This window comes from Acomys minous (genome assembly GCF_964271855.1).
Source record: "Acomys minous genome assembly, chromosome: 9".
NCBI classification, from domain to species: Eukaryota; Metazoa; Chordata; class Mammalia; order Rodentia; family Muridae; genus Acomys; species Acomys minous.
In genome coordinates this window covers 21,873,824-21,890,370 of record NC_140490.1, presented here as the reverse complement: position 1 = coordinate 21,890,370, position 16,547 = coordinate 21,873,824, and the positions used below count along the sequence as shown (strand labels likewise).

Below are 16,547 nucleotides of genomic sequence, written 5' to 3'. Positions count from 1 at the left end.
ATATTATATAAAACCAAGGAGCCAAACATAGGCTGTTGTTTGCTGATTAAAAAAAAAAGTTAAGGGCCAAGGAGATGACTCCGTGAATAAAAGGCACTTGCTGCAGAGCTTGAGGACCTGAGTGTGATCTTGGTGGAAGGAGAGAACTGATTCCCACAAGCTGTCCCTCTGGCCTTTACTTATGTGCCATGACACTAGTTTATCTATACAAACAAATAAATAAATATAAAAACATTAAAAAATTTTTTTCTTAAAGACAGAGCTATGTAGCTCTGGCTGTCCTGGAACTCGAACCCACCAGGCTGTCCTCAAATCCACCAAGATCTGCCTGCTTTTGCCTTCTGAGTTCTGGAATTAAAGATGTGTGCTATTATGCCTGGCTATCTTAATAAACAACTAAAATATAACTTACTTACTTAGTTACTGGGATAAGTTTGCTTTCTGTAACCCTATACATTACCTCAGTAAATTCTGCACCCAGGGCAGAAAGTTTTTCTTGCCTTGCTCTGTTCCAGGGCGTTCAGCATAGACTTTTACAAATTACTTGCAAACACTTTGAGACTGTTACATGCAAATTTTACTTTTTCACTTCACAGGATCATCACTACAGGTCCAAAGCCACTGTTTCTTGAGAGATAAAAGGATTTTTTTTCCTGAATGGTTATATATTCATCCATATCACAGACCTTTTGGAAAGAAATGGTAAACTATTAGATTTTCAAAATAGATAATTTGTCTGAATACATAGAGCTATTTTAAAATGTTTTTTTATACCTTTGTTTATTTTATTTATTTATTTATTTATTTTTAATTTTTTATTAATTTATTCTTGTTACATCTCAATGGTTATCCCATCTCTTGTATCCTCCCATTCTTCCCTCCCTCCCATTTTCCCCTTATTCCCCTCCCCTATGACTGTTCCTGAGGGGGATTACCTCCCCCTGTATACGCTCATAGGGTATCAAGTCTCTTCTTGGTAACCTGCTATCCTTCCTCTGAGTGCCACCAGGTCTCCCCCTCCAGGGGACATGGTCAAAGGTGAGGCACCAGAGTATGTGAGAAAGTCATATCCCACTCTCCACTCTACTGTGGAGAATGTTCTGACCATTGGCTAGATCTGGGTAGGGGTTAAAATGTTTTTTAGCATATATTAATAATATATAATGGGCTTCATATGACATTTTCATACCTGCATATAATATATTCAGCCATATTTACCCCACCACCTTCTCCTGTCCTCTCCCACTCCTGCTGACCCCCTCCCCTCCCCAATTAGTTCTTCTTCTACCCATGAATGGCACATACTTAATTATTGAGGACAGAAGTTTGCCACTATAGAGGGGAACAGAAGAAAGTTTAGCTTTGTGTGTGTGCTGGCTGGTTTTATGTCTCAACTTGACACAAGTCAGAGTCATCAGAGAGGAAGGAGCCTCAGTTGAGGAAATGCCTCGGTGAGATGCAGCCTGTAGGTCATTTTCTCAGCTAGTGATCAATGGCAGAAGACTCAGCCTATTGTGGGTGGTGTTACCCCTGGGCTCGTGGTTCTGGGTTCTATAGGAAAGCAGACTGAGCAAGCCACGAGGAGCAAGTCAGTAAGCAGCCCCCTCCATGGCCTCTGCGTCAGCTCCTGCCTCCAGGTTCCTGCCCGGCTTGAGTTCCTGTCCTCACTTCCTTTGGTGATGAACAACAATGTGGAAGTGTAAGCTGAATAAGAGGCCTTTCCTCTGTAACTTGCTTTTTGGTCATGGTGTTCTGTTGCAGCAACAGAAAACCCAACTCAGACAGTGTGTAACTAACATGTCAAGCGCCTGTTATGTGTAGTCTGATACCTTACCCTCATTGTGCCCCCCCCCCATCAAAATGAAATAAACTGTAAGAGTTAATTTTCATTATCAACTTGACTGGTCTTAGGAGAGCTAGTCCTCACCCACTTGGGTATGTCTGTGAGGGTGTGGGGGGCCCCCCTGAATGTGGGTGGAGTTATCACATAGGATGAGGGCTCTGAGGAAATGGAAGGGAGCTGGATGGTGGCATACCTCCCCCTCTCTGCTTCCTGGTCTACCATGATGTGAAGTAGGCCACTCCACCATGCCTGCCCTACTGTAAGGACTGGAGCCTCTGAAACTGAGTTCAAACAAGTGCTTCCTGGCCTAGGTTGTTCTGCTGGTCATGCCACCACAAGGGCAAGAGTAGAAATTAATACAGGAATCGTACCAGCAGCCTGTTTAAAACTTCCATCGTGCCATCCCACCATTTACCTGGACTTAAACCCAGACAGGACTCTGCTGAAGAACTCTGTGAGTTTCTAGAATAGCTTTACTCTTTGTGACGTCTTTAGTTTTTGAAGGAAAATAGATACGGCATTTAAATGTAACTGCTTGAGGAGCAGAATGTAGGAGACTGAAAACTGCGCAGAGAGAAGTCTAGCACATAGCGTGGGCCATACAGCTATGTGTAATTGTTTTTCCTATTGTTGACTTCAAAATGAATGTGGAAAGTCCATAATGAACGTAAGACTAAATGGAGGAGAGAAGAGAGACGAGGAAGGAGGGAGGGAGGGAGGAAGAGATAGATAAATAGATAGATAGATAGATAGATAGATAGATAGATGGATGGATGGTCATTTTATAACACTGCCTCATTGTGTAACCAAGACAGTTACTCCCATCTGGCCCCCAGTCACTGACCATCATATCCACACTGGCAGGTTTACGAGGGTTGATGACAATAAAATAACTGTCTGGGTAATATGGCACTTTATATATATATACTTGCTTGAGACAGCTCAGGCTGGTCTCAAACTCACTATATGGCTGAGTATAACCTTAAACTCCTGATCTTTTCTCCTAAGCATTAGGGTTATAGGCATGCATCATCACGCTTGGCTACAGGTATATTTTTAGAACTTTACAACATTGAAGCTTTTCTGTTGGGGCACATACTTTCTCTTCTGTTTCAGAAACTGAGGTGGCCTGGCTCAGGCCAAGGCTGAGCTGACAGAAATGGCTGACGGTATGGACTTGTGGGATAAACAAGAAGAGGCGTAGTGACGTGCTTAGGGTTGGGCTTGTGTGACAGGACAAATGATGAGGTCAGTAACTTGATGGATAACCTTGGGAGAGAAGAGGATTGATACACAAAAACCTTGAACTATATTTAAAGCACCATAAGTTTGAGACACTGGGAATATCTAGTGAGCTGCTGCATAACCAAGCCCTTTGTCTTAAGGAGTCTTGTTTCTGTGTATTTGGCTGTTTTCTGCTCTGTGTGCCAGCTTCCTGGGGCAAGCGTTTTTGAATTTTTCTCCTAGTGACTTTGCCATTATGGTGGGCGGTGTTGTTGTTGTTGTTGTTGTCATTGTCGTCGTTGTTTTGGAAACAGGATCTCATGTAGCCTAGGCTGGCCTTGAACTCCCGATACTCCTGCTTCTACCTCCAAAGTGTTGGGATCACAGGCATGACTAACACTTTTGTACACCATGGTCCAGAGCTTACCATTCAATGCTACCTGGTGGGCTCATTTGAAGTTCAGTTTCAAGTACTGAAGAGAGCCTGTCACGGTCCATTCAGGGCAGGAGTCATCACAGACCCCATCATGGTTAGGTTCACAACTTTATGTGTGGTGCTGGTCCACGCCTGCCACACAGGGCAGGGTGGCACTGTGAGCTATGGCAAGCTTTGTCTTGGGATCCTTTTACTGATCCTTTTTTTTAAAAAAAAAAATCATGGTTGGCAGCCTTTCCTATTTGCTCCCACAGTTCCCAGTACTTTTTCCCTTCTTAGGTGGTTGGAGTTGCCTGTTATTTATTTATTTATTATCAGTTGCCCTTATTAAAATGTCTAGTGTTTGAGGGGAGAGGTTCTGAACCCCCAGGCGAAGAGTAGACACTAAGAAATTTTTGTTAAATGAATGTATAAATTGTGAGAAGAAAAACCTGCCATGAAATGGTGCTCTCTCTGGCTTGCTGGAGGACTGGCTACAAGGAAGATAGAAACCAAGAAAAGAAAACAAGACTGTGGGGCAAGAGGCAACAGATGGGGAACTGAAGCTTCTACAAAAAAAAGGTACACTGTTCAACATTCTACTGGGCTAACTGACTGATTAGAGTTTCAGTGACTATGCAGAGTTGAAATGCTGTAGATCTGGAGCCACATTACCTTAGCATCCTAAACAATCACTTACTGATCACCTCTGTGTGTGACCTCACATCCTGTGACTATTGTGTACAAAGTCCCAGCTCACACAAATCCAAAAGCTAAGAATGCCATCAAAGAACATTGAGACCTTCAGCAGAGATTTCCCTGCATGGCTGTGAACTTCCCACCTGCGGTTTCCTCCCCTGCTTTTGAAGAGTGTTTTGACTTACAACGGTGTTGCTGTTGTTGTCCTGGGACCATAAAATCTTTATTAGAGTGTTATCACATTGGAACATGGAGTCTGAGATAACCTAAATTTGGGTTTCTGGGCCATGGCCACCTCTTATTTGGCTTCAGCATAAACTGATAATTATTGTCTTTGAGGTGAGAGCTGTGTCTGTGTTCTTACTTTCTGCCCAGTTGGGTAAGACCTCAGAATGGTTACTTGTTAGCACTTGGCATGTCGAGTGTGTCTGTACATTTGCACACACACATTATCTGGATGAGATCTTGAGTTCCTTTAGCTCAGGTGGTAAACTAAGTTCCAGAGATGCTGAAGATGATCTGTGCCTCAGAATGCTAAAATTTCCAGTCCTTTGTTTTCTACATAAAACGACCACTAAAAAAATTTTTTTTCTGAGTCAAGGACCTACTTTGAAAGAAATATATTGAAAACTATGAGTCTTTTTGCATGCATGTGTGGGAAAAATATTCTTGGACCTACATACATGTAATACATACAGTATCTTTTGCACACTCAAGGAATCTCATTTAGAACTCACAGGTCAAAGTCCCCTGGATGGGGAGGCCTGGTGGCACTCAGAGGAAGGATAGCAGGCTACCAAGAAGAGACTTGATACCCTATGAGCATATACAGGGAGAGGAGGTCCCCCTCAGTCACAGTCATAGGGGAGGGGAGTAAGAGGAAAATGGGAGGGAGGGAGGGAGGAATGGGAGGATACAAGGGAAAGGATAACAATTGAGATATAATATGAATAAATTAATAAAATATATTTAAAAAAAGAACTCACAGGTCAGAGGAATAGAGAATGAATGCCATCAGTAGTGAACGCTGAACACTGAATTTTAACAAATCTACAACAATGCCATCTTGGATATGTCACCTGGCTTTCCTGAAAGATAACAACCATTTTAAAGTCTTTGTGAGAGTGACTGAGAAAGTGTAAGTACCCACACATAATATGCATGTGCACACACACATATGCACCCTCACACACATGCACACACATACACACACACTCCCTCACACACATACTCACACATGCATGCCCATACATGCAGACATCTACACACATGCATACACACACACACACACACACACACACACACACACACACACACTTAAAGCACACGGTCACTGTGCTGGTTAGTTCTGTCAACTTGATGTGAACTAGAATCACCTGGGAAGAGAGACCCTCCACTGAAGAATAGCCTCCATCAGACTGGCCTGTGTGCGGCAGCTTTTTCCTGATTGATGATTGAAGTGGGAGGGCCCAGCCCACTGTAGTTGGTGCCACCCCTGGCTTCATGGTCCTGGCTTCATTGAATAAGACAGAAAACTGAGCAAGGCATGGGGAGCAAGCCAGTAAGCAGTGATCCTCCACGGCCTCTACCTCAGTTCCTGCCTCCAGGTTCCTGCCTTGCCCTCCTGCCCTGGCTTTGCTTGATAATAGATCGTGCAGTGCAAGTAAAAGTCAAGTAAACCTTTTTTCCTCTCCCAAATTGGTTTTGGTCATTGTTTTGTTTTATCCCAGTACCAGAGACAAAAACTAGGACAGTCACATTTAAAAAAAATATACCCGATAGGAGGTATCTCAAGAATCTCAAACGGCTCTCACATTTATCAGGCCAGCCTGCCAAGGACCTATGTGGAAACACAACACAATAGATACAGTTTGATTTTGTCCTTCAAGTGTCAGGGTTAGGAGAATGAGCACTATTTGTTGGGGATGGAAGGAAGAACGTGAGAGCTCAGAGGCTCTGAAAACCTTAAATGGCATGGCTATAAAAGGAAGAGGCATTTAGGCTGCTAAAGGAAGGCCTCTTCCTGTTCTCTTAGCTGTTAACGTCCCAGTCACTGTGCTGATGTTCCATCGCTCTGCTCACCCCACCGCTGGAGCTGGTCCGTTTTATTTGTGGGAGCTTTCCAGTTGCAGACTCTGGACACTGAAGTTGCTGGAAGCCGACTGATCAGGACGGAAAGGAAATCACTGCTGCTCTGGAATTGACTGCTTTGCTCCCTCCCTAATGCGGAGTGGCAGCAGCAGGGGTTCAAGGCTTCATGTTGAGTGGAAGCTTTTGCCAATGAAAACCTTGCCCACCTTCTCATGCGCTTTACCTAAAACGGTGTGCGCTTGCGTGAACTCAGAACACATCTTTCTAACTTAAATGAGAATCAGATGAGACACCCAATACATACGGTGAACGGACCCTTAATTGTTCTCCATTTCACCTGTCTGGCTTTTCTTTGAGGGACAGGTGGCGGCAATAAAGTAGGTGTCTCATTTCTTCTAAGGGCCTGCAAACGATAGGATGGTGCCAGGGAATTGGCACCCCCACCCCTATTCTATGGGTTAACTTAAAAGACAAGTGCTGTTCTTGTTCCCCAGAAGTGTCTAGCAGCTTTTGGAGGGTCTTCTGGGGGAGAACTGGGGGGTCGGGAGTCTGCCAGGAGGCGCTGCCGAGCGGGCGCGCGCTCGACTCTCTGCTGCCCCCCGCGGAGGTGCCCAGGCCCCAGCCGCGGCCCCTCCAGGCTCCTCGGGAATGCTGGGAATGTGAGTCAGGGCCTGGGCGAGCGGCCGTGAGCGCGCGTGTCGGGACTGCGGCGGGCGCCGCCCCCTCGGCCCCGCCCGGCCCGGCCCCGGCGCTCCGCGCTGGCCGCGCTCCCCGCCACCTCCCCGCGCTGCCCGCGCTCCGCCGTCTCGCGCTCCTGGTCGCTCCCGCTCCTCCCGGCAGCCCAGAGCCGCGGCCACGCGAGGTTGTAAAAAAATCCATGTGGGACCGCGCCAGGGCGAGCATCGCTAAGGTGAGACGCCGACGGGCCCGGCTCCCTCGTGCGGGTCTCCGCCGCTCGTGGGCAGCTGCAATGCGTTATCGGGGGTGCCGAGGGGAGACGCAGCCTCCTCCTCGGGGCTCTCTCGGGCGGGGGAAGGGATGGGGCGGCCTAAGGGCGGATTTGCCTTGGTGTCTAAACCCCCGGATTGGAACAAGTGCACAGCTCCTCCGGCGCCAGCCCGGGGCCACCTCCTGCAGTCCCTCTCCGGTAGCCACCCTCACTGTCCTCGCCTGTCTTTCCTACAAACCCCCCTCCCCTTTTGCCTGGCTGCCTTCTTGCCAGGAGGGGTGGGGTGGTTGCGAGGGTGGGGGTCTCGCAGAACAGCAAGCTGAATAAAGTGGAAAACAGAGGAACCCCAGCCCTGGGGGGTTGTGAGCCTGGCTGTCTGGGTGGGCTCCGGGGGAATGGCGGGGACGGACACAGGTTAAAAAAGAAAAAAAAAATGCTTGAGAAAATGAAGATGATTTCCTGGGGAGGGTTAGGAGATGGTGTATGAAAAAGAATACGATGTGAAATTAAACAGCATTCCTACCTTTTCCCATCTCCTAATTATGCAAGGGGTACTTACAAGGAAGTAATAACAATAAAAAATTATTATTATTACTGTCCGAGGCTTTGAAAGATCATTTTTTTAGGACAGCGAAGCATAAGGGCTCCTTTGGTGATAATAAAATAGGACCCGTAAACTCTCCGCTTTTCAGCCCTACATAATTTATTTTGTAGTTAGGGGTCTTTCTCCTCCTCGCCAGAGGGAGGGTCCGCTCTGTTAGGATAAGATCGATTTTAGGCGGCTACCTGCATTTGCTGGATGAAAGACAATTTACTCCTGGAGCGGTGAATTGCCAGCTTTCTCCGTGACTGACAGGCACACCTGCCACTTACGTGGGTAGAATGGGACCGGTGGAACCCCAAGAGCCAATCAATGGTCGGGAGAGGAGGGCTTGCTCCCCCTTGCCGTGGTTAGTTTCCTGGTTGGCTCTTTAAATCAGTGGTTTTACTTAACCATTGGTTTCCACCAGGTCGGAGCTCCAGCAGTGAGAATCCGAGACGCGGGAAGCAAACTCCTCGAAAAATGGGCTTAGAAGCAAGTATGTTCCACCTGTCTCCCTTGTCCGCCACTAGTTGTAGTAGCTGTGCATGCCGAGGTCGTTGGCTTAGACACGAAATGCATCTGTGTAAAGAACGGAGCCGGCAGGGAATGCTGGGGTGACTGCTTAGAACGATTTACTTTGCCCCAGAATTGCAGTCTTCCTTATAAGAGACGCTTTTATGGTTGAGCTGAGAGAAGGGTGTGGCGCTCTGTCTCCCATGGTCACTCCACTCTTGTCCTTGTGAACTCACACTGTCTCTGAGTATGTAGTTTGGCTCTTAAGTCAGATTTGGTGGGTTTATGGGATGTCTTTGAAGCAGGGACCTGTGCTTTGCTTGTGTTCACACAAACAGAAAGGATTCTTTTCGATTTTACTGCCTAAGCTCAACTGATGGAGGTGAAGGCTGCCTGCTTCTCCTTTGCGCGGTGTTGCTTAGGATGAAGGCAGTGCTGGGGTAGAGGACTTTACCTCCTCACGTGAGGCATCTTGCTAGCTTGCTTCTGAACTCTAATAAAAGCCTTTGACAGTGTTGGGGGAAGGGGGTATGTATGGCTTGTGAGACTTTCTTGCATGGGTAAATCAGGGCTGAAGGAGTAGTTCTTAACTTTGTACTAGTGCAGAGCTGATTTTCAGCATCTTTCTCCTTGAATCCGTTAGAAAGCTATGAGTTGTGCTGTGGGTGTCAGCACTGTATGAGGAAATTGTGAACTGGAACATACTGGTTAGGACAGAGAAACCAGGTGTGTCCAGACGCGCTGTTAACATTGCTGCTGCTGCTGCTGCTATGTGCACATACCTTACCTTGTTCCAAACTTAGCAGAGCACACATGAGGTAGGTGCTGCTATTTCTAAGTTATAACTGTGGAGACTGAAGGGAACTAGGTACATTGCCACACTCAACACCATGATGGTAAGTACTTAGGTTTGACCCAGAACCCATGACCTTGCCATGGCCTTGAATTAAGAGTTTGATTGTGTGGTCTGCACAAGTCCCGTGTGAAATATGGACTCCCAAGCATTCGTAGAGCCCACTGGGATGCTAAAGACCCTTGTGTGCCTGCTTGCTTCCTGGTCATCCAAAGGCTCTTGCTTCTGCCAAAAGACAAACTTACCAACGTTGTGTACTGTGTGTTTCTAGTAGAGCACTTTTGGACGATTAATTAGTTCTAAACTTGATGATGATTTAAAAGAAGGGAAAACAAAACTTATGCTCTTTTATTTTTCTTGGTACCCCAAATTTCCAACTTAAGCACATTGTAGTTGAATAACTGCTTTTAACGTCGGTCAGTTGGTTTCCTGCACCCTAAGGGATTAGAATTTCATTTTTCTCTCACTTGTAAGAAAGTCCATGTTCACTAGTGATTACATTTTAAATTATTCTTTGAAAATAGTATGAATCTTTAAAAAAAAATTATTATGCTGTGAAAGTCCACAGACTTATGCTCTGTGTTGTGGAGGGTGAGTGAGGTAAGGAGTGCTGTCCATGGATTCACCTTGGGGGAAACTATGCCTCTGGCTAGGCTGATTTTGCCCAGTCTTTGTTTCACCTCTTTTCCTAGAACATCTGTTGGCCTTTCAAAAGCCGCCAGCTTGTTCCCGCTGCCCATCACACCATGTACCTCTTGCCAGCTACTAGTTCAGTTTCAGCAATATTTATATAGTTCCTTGATAGTTTATTTCAAGTTTATTTATTTTATAAGATAGTGGAACAAACAGAAAGCAAAAAGCACTAATAATAATAATGTGGGTCTTGCTGGTTTATAGCAGTCGGATCCAAGGTGGAACTCAGCCATTGCAGCCAACGAGTCAGTCTGTTCTCTTTTTAAGTGGAGAAAAGGGACAAAAATAATGAACAGATAAGAAATGCCCACATATCCCAAATGATAGCATGACATCGCTCTACCCTGGCAGGGTGACAAAATCGCCTTTTCTATAGCAACAGGCATTCATCCTCCACACTCATGAATCGTCAGGTGAGTGCAGGCTCAGCTTCTGGGAGCATCCTGATTGTAACTGTAGGGTGAGTTCTAGTGTGTTCCATGTGTGTTCTGGGGCCCAGGCTGAACGGGTGGCATCTACCCGTGGCCTGCTCTTGTTATGACCCTCTCTCTCTCTCTCTCTCTCTCTCTCTCTCTCTCTCTCTCTCTCGTTTTCATACAAGGTCTCACTGTGTACTTCCAGTTGTCCTAGACTCACTTTGTAGACCAGGCTGGCCCAAATTCACAGAGATCCACCTGCCTCTCCCTTCCTAGTGCTGGGATTAAAGGCAACACCACGCCCTGCAACAATGATTACTTATTTCTCTATTTTTTTTCTTTTCATGCTTTTTCTTTTGGTGTGTGTGTGTGTGTGTTCATACTCATGTGTGCCCATGAGTGCATATGCAGAGGCCAGAGGAGAATGTTGGGTGTCCTATACTCTTATTCCCTAGAGAGAGGGATTCTGCACTGTTTCCTCTCACCCTAGTGTGTGCTGGGGGTAGAGGCCCATGGCCATTCCCAGCTTTTACATGGTGCCTGGCATCTGAAATCTGGTCCTCCTGCTTATGTGCTCTCACCCATTGAGCCATCTCCCCAGCCCCTCTCTTCATGCTTGGCTAATGGAATCTTTAACGTCTCTATGGGCAACACCCCCTCCTCATCCTCCCCCGCCTCCATCCTCCCCCCCTCCCCCGCCTCCATCCTCCCCCCCTCCCCCGCCTCCATCCTCCCCCCCTCCCCCGCCTCCATCCTCCCCCCTTCCCCGCCTCCATCCTCCCCCCTTCCCCGCCTCCATCCTCCCCCCCTCCCCCGCCTCCATCCTCCCCTCCTCTCTCTTACACATACACTTACTGTTTAAACTTTGCATTTTGGAATATACAGTATTTGAGTCTAGAAGGCTGATGGTCGTACCAGGTGTATGTACATGTGTAACTTTAATTATTTAATGTTTATTTTAGAACCTGATAGCACTCTGTGACATAATTGTTAATGCAGTGGTGTGGGCCAGTGTGGGAGATCTGGCATTTTGGAATTTTCTGTTAGGAGTAGGTGGGGGGAGGGGCAGAATTCTTGGATAAAACGCCATTTTTTTTATTTTTATTTTTTTAGATTTTCAGAGAGATAGTTGGAGCAACAGCAAGAACAGTATTTATTTTTAGTGTTTTGAATGAGTATCTCCTCCCTATAGGCTTGTATATTCAAATGCTTGGTCCACAGCTGGTGAAACTTCTTGGGAAGGATTAGGAGGTGTGGCCTTGTTGGAAGAGGTGTGTCGCTGAAGGGGCCATGTTGAGCCCCACACCATTTCCAGTTAACTTGCTATGTGCCTCCAACCTGTGGGTTAGGATGTAACCTCTTAGTCTAGCACCATGCCTGGCTGCCTGCTGCCATGCTTCCTAGCATTATGGTCATGGACACTAACCCTCTAGAACCATGAGCCTTCAGATTACGTGATTCCTTTCATAAGCTGTCTTGCGCATGATGCTTTGTCACAACAACAGAAGAGGAGCTAAGACAGTTTCGTAGGAATGTGAGGGACAGATGTGACTATAACCAAGTTATTCCATTTAGCCAGGAGGCAAGTAAGGTGAACAGCAGCAACAACTATATTAGCAGTAGTTTTTATAGCCTAACCTTTTCTGTCTTGAGATACAGCCTTACCATGTAGCCCAGGCTGGCCCGGAACCTGCCAGTTCTTTGGCTTCATAAATATGGGGATTATAGGTCTATGTCAGCACATTTGCCTATAGCGTGACTTTTATCAAATAACTATGTGCTGGGCACTATGCATAGAACTCTCCACAAAACATCTAATTTAATATTAAAGTAGGCCTGGTTGGTTGCCTACCCAATCATCATCTTCACCCACCCTTTTAAGTAGAGCAACCCAACTCTGACATAAGAATATACCTGTTTCACCCTCCCAGACTCCCTTGCTCCATAGAGAAGGCGTGAGATGGAGGTCTGGTTATGGTGAAAGTAGAAATTATTGGGTGGGGGCTTTCCAGAAAGCTTAGAAAAAGAGGGCACACTTGGTACACTCCGGTACTTGTGACATCTCATTCTTGCTGTTGGGAACATGGCCATAATGCCAGGATAGGCAGCACTCACTGTGACAATGAAGGTAAGACTATGTTTTCAACATAGCAGAGCTGAGGTGTGTTAGTCCTGTGTGTAAGTTTTAGCTCAGCAAAACAAAGAAATATATGTAATGACAGAGCCCGGAAGGACCTTAGCCTTGCTGGCCTTTTCTCCTCTGTAATACCAGCTGGCTCTGTCTTTCAATCCTGTGCTTTGTTTTGAGGCAGGGGCTCAGGTTGTCCAGGCTGGCCTTGAACTCTTGATAACCTGTCTCTAGCTCCCAAGTGCTGAGTGCTGCTCCACCTGCCTCCTGTAGTTCTCATTGAATGAAGATGTTACTGCAGCCAAATATAATCCTCCTTGATGTGTATTTTCCTAAGAGTTCCTCAAAGCAGACATCATCGTACGTATTTTGCAGGTGGCAGCATTAAAGCTCTGAGACGTTAAAGAACGTGCCCAAGATCAGAGAACTAGTAAGTAGAGGGACTGGAATTCAGAACAGTATCACTTTGGCTTTCAGGCTTGATCATCCTGTCTTTGGCTGGACAACTGGAAGAACCATGGTAGAAGCAATATTGGAAACGTACGTTCAACTAAGCTTGAGTAGGCAGCTTCGTTCCACACTGAAGGCGTGGAGTTTGATGCCGTGGGTTAGAGACTGGGCTTGGGAATCAAGGGCTGGGTGTGTGGCTTCCAGTGTTTGTGTGAATGAAGGCAGAGGGGGAAGCCGGGCATCGTGCAGTCCTCAGGGAGGTGAGATAAGAGTGCGACTCCGTGACTGTAAGTCCTGGTTTTCTTTTAGCCTGTAATCTTCTGGGAACAAAGCGAAAGCTCCCTGAAGGTTAGCATTAACTTCTATTGATGGCCTCACATTAGGCAGGAAGTAAGGGATGAGTAATGTAGAGAATTACTAATGCAATGTGAGTCATTAGTCAGGGTTGTAGGGTGGAGGTTTCTGCTCGTTGTCAGAACCACTTACGGGGCCCTTGATGACCTCGGCTGATGTGATGTCGGTCTTGTTCTGGCTTCATTGTGCTGAAGACCAAAGTTAGAGGGGGCTGTAGTGGTGCTTCAGAGCCTGTCAGCAGACTCCTTTCTGCCTGTCACCTTTAGACGTTCTAGAGCTTTCGTGGCTGCGTTGACTTTTCAGGTCTTAGTCTCTGCCTGTCCTTCCCTTTGTAAATTTGTTTTATGCTAGTGGTTACAATGCTTTTTTGTTCCATAATGGCTTTTTTTTTCCTTTTTAACTTTTAAGTAAAACTTAGCTGGATCCCACTGAGAAATTTATAGAAAAAAAAGAAAAGTTTCTCAAAAAATTCAAGTGTTCAGGCTTACGTGGCCTGAGGTGTCTTTACGGTGAAGGCCCTGACACGAAATGACGGCTGTACACTCTTCCTTGTGGCTGTTCAGTTGTTTTATTTATGTATTCTCTAATAAATACATGCTATATTAGAAAGCTTCCTGTGTCTTGATACCTGTAGTGTAGACTGTTAATATTTCCATGCTCACTTAGTCTCTCCTAGGCATGCCTTAGAAGTGACTTGTGGGTTTTTTTTTTTTTTTTTTTTGAGACAGGGTTTCTCTTGGCTGTCCTGGATCTTACTGTGTAGACCAGGCTGGCCTTGAGCTCATAAAGATCCACCTGCTTCTTCCTCCCAAGTGCTGGGATTAAAGGCGTGTGCCACCACCACCACCACCACCACCACCACCACCTGGCCTGACTTGTGTCACTTCTATGGTAGAGCATCACATGTGCAGTGTGAGACCATCCAGAGCTACCTTCCGTGGCGTGTGATCATAGAATGCTTCCTTGAAACTGAGGCCCCGGAGTCACTAAATGAACAAAGTTTCTACTCACCTGTGGTTGGATGTATACTATAAAGGAGAAACAAACCTCGGCTGTTTAAGATTTTGTGACTAGTTATTTATGCAGCATGTCTTAACTCAGCCCTGCTCATTCATAATATCTTAGCTCGTCTGTGGAGCTTTAACTTACTTTTTTAGGTTGTCTCTGGATTAACTTGATAACTGGCCAACTTTCCCTTACTTGGTACCTCAGAAAGCAATGGGCATGCCTTCACATGAGCTGTCGGTGTGCGTCTCTGTACAAACAAATCATTTGAGTTGGGATACTTATATCAGTAACATTTGTTTTCATGTTTAGAAAAAGACTGAAGATCCTTATATGTGGCTCTTGTCTTTAGAGAAAAGATGTTGGGTGTCCTGTCACTGATCTAAGCAGTAGAATCTCTGTGGCCTGGAGAAAAAAAAAGTCATTGTCAGTCACCACACCATGGCTGCTATTAACCAAGCACGTATTTATTGACTTGTGAATTAACTGTGGGACATCTTCCTTGTGGTTGACACTGGTGCACAGAGGTGAGCCACAGATAGTGGCCCCTGTCGTGAGTCATGGGCGGCTTTGTTCTGGTTAGTGAGCGGCTCCGGTGTTTTGAGCATTTCCCATGCTAAGTGCTTTCTATTACTCCTTCTATATTGCCATTGAGTTAGGTACATCATTCCCATTTTATAGCTAAGGCGACTGAGACTCCAAGCATTTGTGAAGCCACATGAAGGAGGAAGTACTTGCCCTTTGGCTGTATTCCTCAGGATGCAGGGGAAGGTTTGCACGTAGTAGATCTTCAGCAACTGGTTATTAGATGAACTGAAGGAAGAGGAGAGCTCAACCAACCAGATTTGGACCCACATCCGCCTGGCCCTTGAGGCTGCTTAGGTATTACTGGACACAGTAGGAGCAGTGACTGTCCCTACAACTGCAAAAGAGGCAATTACTAAGGGCTACAGCATCAGTGCCAAAACAGCAGGAGGGGCTGGGTTGTCACTGAGATAGGTCTGAGGCTTGTTGTGTGATTTCTCTTCACTCTGGCCCAGCTGGGAGAAGCCCAAGCCACTTCCTCACTGGCCTACCAGAGATGCAATTGGACACCTTGCCCTGCTCTGGTTCAGTTTCTTCCCAAGTTGAATTCCCTCAGCACTTCTCTGCCAGATTCCCAGGACTGTGACCCTAGTGCCTTGAACATCCCTCCTCCCCTTGCAGCTCTGAGATCTGCTGCTTCCAAGTTCGATTCCTCTGCTCTTGAACTTGTGTTGCCTTTTCCAGGCAGGGTTCATCTTGGTCAGAGCCCAGGAAATTTTCTACTTGTTGGCACCCCATGGGCACTCAACAATATTAAAAGGGGGGGCGGGCGGGGGGAGCAAAAGGGAGAATGAGTGAGAGGAAGGCAGCCAGCGCTTTTAGGAAAGAACTGATCCCTCTTTTCCTGGAAGTCAATGATGAGATTACAGCCCCGCTGCTGAAAGTAGGTTAAAAAGCTGTCTCTCCGAGACACTTGGAGATAGGCAAACGGTGACAGTACTCATAGGTGCCTCACAACAGCAGCTTTGTCCATTGACCTCTGCCCTTCCCATTGTTCCTGTGTGCGCGCACATGCATGTGCACGTGCTTTTGCATGTATGTAGGCACACGTTTGTGTGGGTGCATGCGTGTATGCTTGCATGTGGAAGCCAGAGGTTGATGTTGGCAGTCATTCTCCAATGTTCTTTCACCTTATTGAAGGAAGCACGGTTTCTCAGTTAACCCCAGAGCTGGCTGATATGGCTAATCTTGCTAGCCACCTTCCTCTCAGCGTCCCCTTCTCTGACTTCTGAGGCCAGAATCACAGGCAGGTGGCTGTGACTCCCTGGGCATTTATGTAGGCTTCTGGGGTCTCCACTCTTATGTGACAAGCACTTTAACTGGTAAGCCATTTCTTTAGGCCTCATTGAAATCGTGTGTGTGTGTGTGATTACCTCTTTTCTTTACTTCCCGCTTCCCCCCCTTCCCCTACACAGTTTGGAGTATGAATGAACTACCAGCAGCAAAGTGCATTCCCCCCAAATGCTTGAGGAGCAAACTATTAATTCAAGGCAACTTCTTAGTGGGTTGGAAGACAAGCGTTTGAATGGGAATGGAGCAGTTTGACTGTTCTGTAAGAATACGCTCATCTTTTTATGCAAACTATGAGAGACCTTTCTGCTAAAATGGCATGACTAATTATAGCAAGAAAGAGCAGGGTTTCATAAGAAACTAAACCTTGCTGTGCTCTGCAGCTATTACTTCTTGTGCAGTGAATTTCCCTGTAAAGGGGTGGATCGCTCAGGGTGGAGTTCACCCTTTGTGCCC

General features: G+C 46.3%; 1 protein-coding gene across 20 annotated transcripts in view; it reads left to right on the top strand.

The window, feature by feature from the left end:
* The first annotated feature begins 7,015 nt into the window (after positions 1–7,015).
* ERC2 (ELKS/RAB6-interacting/CAST family member 2) overlaps positions 7,016–16,547 on the top strand; it is an 869,527-nt gene continuing 859,995 nt past the window's right edge. For 10 of the 20 annotated variants that reach the window (XR_014781666.1, XR_014781667.1, XR_014781668.1 and 7 more), the window contains exon 1: positions 7,018–7,182. The gene's annotated coding sequence lies outside the window, so the exon portion shown is untranslated. Of the gene's footprint in view, positions 7,183–8,197; positions 8,301–16,547 lie in introns of those variants that run through there. The other 10 variants (XM_084794838.1, XM_084794840.1, XM_084794837.1 and 7 more) reach the window with 7 other exon arrangements.